We start from the raw sequence: 5,421 nt of genomic DNA, 5'->3' as shown, positions 1-5,421 counted from the left end.
ATTTTAAAAATTACCTGTGTAAAGGGAAGATTTTACCGTTGGAAAGCACATAGAATTCATTAGCATTGAAAGCAAATTTGAATGGTCTGTCTGGAGTTCTTGGTATCCTATTCTCTCCACATATGTAAGAATGACTTTTGTCTTTAACATATCAGTTGTTTAGATGAGTATAAAAATAATAGTCACTAATCCAGATGTTTCATAATATCAAATTAATTCAAGAAAAATAAGTTTATATAAATTAATAATATCCATCGAGCTCTTCCCACTTCTCCAATAAAGTCAGAAAATTTAGAACACTAAAAACAGTGAGAAAAGAATGCACAGTGGATCAGTAGAAAAGAACATAAAGGCATAGAAAGAGGTGAAATCACATAAGGATGATGGAGAGGAAATTTATATATAAGAGTTAACGTTGTGCATGTTATTCCAAATAGTAAGAGTTAAATACTGACAAAAATATTATTATTTTCACAGAAGAGTTGAGGAAGGTAGCATTCATTTAGTTTTTCTATCTGCAGTTATAACCAAAGGAAAAAGCTTGTGTTGAAATGTCTAGCTGTGGAGATGTTTGTCATTGCAGACACTTTTATTTGTAATTCATGCAATGTAAATAAAGCAAAGTAGAGAAAATATTGTGGTAAAAGAAAAAGCTGTATATTTTTTCTTTTTAAAATAAACAAAAAATTTGGCAAATAAAATATAGAATTTCCAAACCATGATTTGTAGAAAAGTGAGATTATATATTATATATATATATACTTGAATAAATACATATAAGAATATGCACTTGAATAAGATGGAATGAAAATTTTTATACATGTGTAGATTTGTAGACCAAAGATGACGTCTGACAATGCTACATGATATCAAGAAGTAAGCAGAGTACATATCTTAGCAAATTTTGGTGCATAAAATCAAGATTCTTGACAAATAACCAAAATTCATATCAAAGCACATTTTCTCAAAAAAAGTTTTACATAATGAAAATATTTAACACTATACATTGGTTTGTTCTTTTTAAACATGTGTTTAGTGTGAAATGTAACACATAAAGATAATTATTTACAATTAATTAAAATATAAATCTCAATGAATTATCAAAATGTGAACTCATGTAATTTATAGAAAAATCAGGAAATAGAACAACTTAAACTAACCAGAATCCTATCTCATGCTATATCTTAATGATTACCTCCTTCCTCCTGGGGTTTTTAGGATGCTTCTAATGTTTTGCATCTTAAACTAAAGAAAATTCTATAGGATTGTTAATTTTGTATAAATTGATCAAGTTATACACTTATAATTTGTGTACATATTTTATATTTCAATTTTAAAAATGTAATAATGCTTTGTTATCATAAAGTCCTTTAACTCTCCTTAACTGCTAGTTTATTAGGACACATTTGACACACTATAAGCCCCTAGTATAGATAAATTTTAACCATGAGTTCTCTGAGCAGCAAAATAACAACAATAGCAACAACATTAAACTAACAAACGATATAAAACAGGTTTTAAAATGAGAGTTTGGGGGCTAGAAGTTTGTTTTCTGCTCTCCATCTTTATTGGGATGGAATTTGTTCACATATGTGAGCAAATCAATATTCAAAATTGAGAGGCTATAACAAAATAAAGGGGAAATAACTGGATCAATTTGAAAAGCCCTGAGTTTGCATAATAATTATTTATTTGAAATCTGTGAAACATGTCTCTTAGTACAAGAACTAAATCTTACACTTGGGTGTATGGACAGCAAAAAGTATATCACTTTCATTTATTTTATGCCAAATAAATCATTGTTGGAAGGAAGGAAGGGAGAAGAGCTGTTAAGGTACGGTGGAAATACATGAATCTTAGATGTAGATAGGGCTGGATTGGACCCTGGTTAAGCTATGCACATATTTTCTGCATCTACAGAAACTTTTTCATCTTTTTACGTTTTGGGCTTGCAATATTCAGATTCAAAGTAACATCATGTGAGCTGGAAAAATTAAGTGATACATTTCATGCAAAATTTGTATTTTAATAATGCATCCAAATGTGTCCAAGGAAAGATAAATGTTAACTTCCCTGTCTGAAAATTTTATACTGTGAAAGTGTCTGTTTTTATTGACTTAATGGTTTATTTTGTAAGGATTAATTGAAATGATATATGTGCATGCCCCTTATAAACCTAAGAGTACTAGGGATATTATGAGGTGTACATTTTAAATAACATTTATATTATTCACCGGACACCAGCTTTCCTAGGCTGAGCCAAAATAGAAAAACAGGCCATAAAAAGAGAGCCCAGCAAATCAATCTGTAATGATCACTAAAGCATCACTGGGGTAGATCCACATTGCCAGTTATTTTTGGTCTCTATAGCGAACTGTCCCTTCAGAAAACTAGCAAATCCTATTGTTTCTGACAAGACTGGTTAAATTAATTTTCCTCAAATCGAAGTTCAGTAGAGCAATGGTAAAGTGTGCCCCTAAATAAGTAAAATCAAAATAACCCCAAATCCAAAAACCTTTCATCTGTTTTCACAAAGAGAAAGGATGGAAAATGATTACCCTATATAGAGATCATATTTAGGGCTGTTTTCTAATACATTATATTACTAAGACACATCATTAAACACAAGTAGAACTAAACTTTGTAGGCCTCAAATATGATTAATAGCCTTATAACCTTCTCTTGGAATTTCTCAGCTCAAGCATCTATAAATTGGGTTTTCCTGAATGAGTGCATTTTTTGCTTGAATCTTTAGTACTTCTGATGTAATCTGAATAATACACATGATCCCAAACCTTCTATACTCAATTTTTAAAATGTGTAAATGCAGTACATACCAATTCTTTTTTTTTTTTTTTTTTTTTTTTTTTTTTTTTTGAGACACAATCTCACTCTGTCTCCCAGGCTGGAGTGCAATGGGGCGATCTCGGCTCACTGCAACCTAGCCTCCCAGGTTCAAGCGATTCTCCTGCCTCAGCATCCTGAGTAGCTGGGATTACAGGTGCCTGCCACCACATCTGGCTAATTTTTGTATTTTTAGTGGAGATGGGGTTTCACCATGTTGATAACGCTGGTCTCGAACTCCTGATCTCAGGTGATCTGCCTGCCTCCACCTCCCAAGGTGCTGGGATTACAAGCTTCAGCCACCGTGCCTGGCCATTACAGACCAATTCTTAGAAACTTATTTTCAACTTGTTGAATGTATTCGTGAAGATGAGAGAAAAATTTTAAAATGTTAAATAAGGTTTCTATTTTACACTATCAATAAAATGTACATATTTTTAATGATTTTCTTAAACATATTTTTTCCCTCATTTTTTTTCTGTCAGGTATAATTGCACCCACTCACCAATTTTAAATACAGGATAATGTCAAAATCGTCAGGAAATTAATAGAAATTTTAAATCCACAAACACGTGATATGGAACAGATATTCAAAAAATCCCATTAAGTTAAACATTATCTCCTATTTCAGGAACCCATCTGCAATATTTTAATTAGAATGCTTCTTTCCTGAAAATGCACATTCATTCTGTATGCTATTAAAATCATCCATAACTAAAAGTAAATAATGCTGTTTTAAAATATTGCAATGCATTTTCATGACTTGCCTTGCTTATGAACACAGGAATTTGTTCATAAATTATCTTTAAGAAATATGTAAATCTCCATACTTTATGAATGAGAAGACCAAATCAAACTAATGTGGCAGTCTGGGTTCATTTGGGAGATAAACATCACACAGTAGATTAGCAGGGATGTTTGATACAAAGCACTATTAAGTATGGTTAAAAAAAAAAAAAAAGAAAAGAAAGAAAACTGGAGTACGAATCCGTCAGGTCAGAACCATGGCAGTGACCAAGGAGCAAGATCTTACAGATGGACCTGTACGTGCTGCTAGACATTGAGGAGAAGGTGGCAAAGAGGTGGAGAAGGCATATAGGCAGAAGGCCTCCTCCTGCTACCCTGAACTCTTCCACTGGCAGCTGAACTCTTCCACCAGCATTCTCAGGCCTTGGAGGTGCTGACCGATGCTGCAGCCGGGGCTGCGTATGACAAGGTCAGGAAAGCCAAGAAGCAGGCAGCAGAGAGGACTCAGAAACTAGACGAGAAAAGGAAGAAAGTGAAGCTTGATCTGGAGGCCCGGAAGCAGGAGCGGCAGCACCAGGCAGAGAGGGGAGGGAGAGGGGGAGGAGGAGGAGGAAGGGGAGGGGGGAGGAGGAGGAGGAAGGGGAGGGGGAAGGAGGAGGAGGAAGAGGAGGAGGAGCTGGAGGAGAGCCTGAGCACCAGGACACTAGAGCGAGAGATCAAATGCCTGAGTGAAGAGGGTTCCCGGCAGCTGGAGGAACAGCAGAGGCTGATCCGGGAGCAGATACACCAGGAGCGTGACCAGTGGTTGAGAGGAAAGACAAAATACTAAAGGCCAAGGAACCCCCAAACTAAAGCTAAAATGGAAGTGCAAGATGGCTTGGGGGGAGTCAAAAGGTGGCTACTCCAAAGACGTCCTCCTATGGCTTTTGCAAAAGTATGGTGAGGTTCTCAACATGGTGCTTTCCAGTAAGAAGGTAGGCACTGCTGTGGTGGAGTTTGCGACTGCCAAGGCTGCGGAGCTGGCTGTCCAGAATGAAGTTGGCCTGGTGGATAACCCTCTGAAGATTTCCTGGTTGGAGGGACAGCCCCAGAGCACCGTGGGCCCCAGCCGCTCGGCACTGTCAAAGGGCTCAGTGCTGTCGGTGAGGGAATACGAGAGCGTCATCATGATGCACATGCGCCACGCGGCCGAGCTGCAATGGCTGATCTCAGAGATGCACCAGCAAGACCGAGAGGGGCAGCCCACGTAACCCCGGCTCCAGCCACCCGCCGGCAGTCTTTTTCTTTAACGTCACCAATAAACTTTTGTTTGTTTGTCTGTTTTTAAGAAAAAAAGAAGGAATGATAAGATGTAAGGAAACTCTGTATGGTATCTTAGGGCTGATGGAGAGTACTCAAGGACAAACTTGGAAGGTGTTCAGACTTTATTGGAGAAAATGTGGGTCAGTTCACTGGATACCAGGAAAGTTCTCAATTTTGGTCAGACCACAGCTGATCCGAGTTCCTTGGCAAGTGAAAGGCCACCTGCAGGGTGTAGGGGATCAACAACTCTAAGTAAGTGTATCCAAGGGATTCCCGGCAATTGGTGGGGCCGGAGATCTTTAGAGCGGACAGTCTGTGGGAGCTCCGGTTTCCAGAGAGTGCTGTGCAAAGATAATCACCAGACAGAGGCTGCAATGTCACAGAGGGACAAAGGCTGGGCAGGTGACTGGGGCAGGCTCTACTAGCTATCCTCACCCCAGTCCTGCTGACACCCGGCTCACACAGGAAGTCTCTTTCTACTGCACTATTCCTCAAGCACCCTCTACTGCTCTTATCAAAGGAAAAATT

The 5,421-nt window shown here is 37.8% G+C and overlaps 1 pseudogene; it reads left to right on the top strand.

Moving 5' to 3' along the window:
• Positions 1-3,848: 3,848 nt before the first annotated feature.
• On the top strand, positions 3,849-4,841 carry LOC470608 (dnaJ homolog subfamily C member 17-like; annotated as a pseudogene).
• Positions 4,842-5,421: the final 580 nt, after the last annotated feature.

Source organism: Pan troglodytes, chromosome 13 (assembly GCF_028858775.2).
Source record: "Pan troglodytes isolate AG18354 chromosome 13, NHGRI_mPanTro3-v2.0_pri, whole genome shotgun sequence".
NCBI lineage: Eukaryota > Metazoa > Chordata > Mammalia > Primates > Hominidae > Pan > Pan troglodytes.
This window is presented reverse-complemented; position numbering and strand designations above follow the sequence as displayed.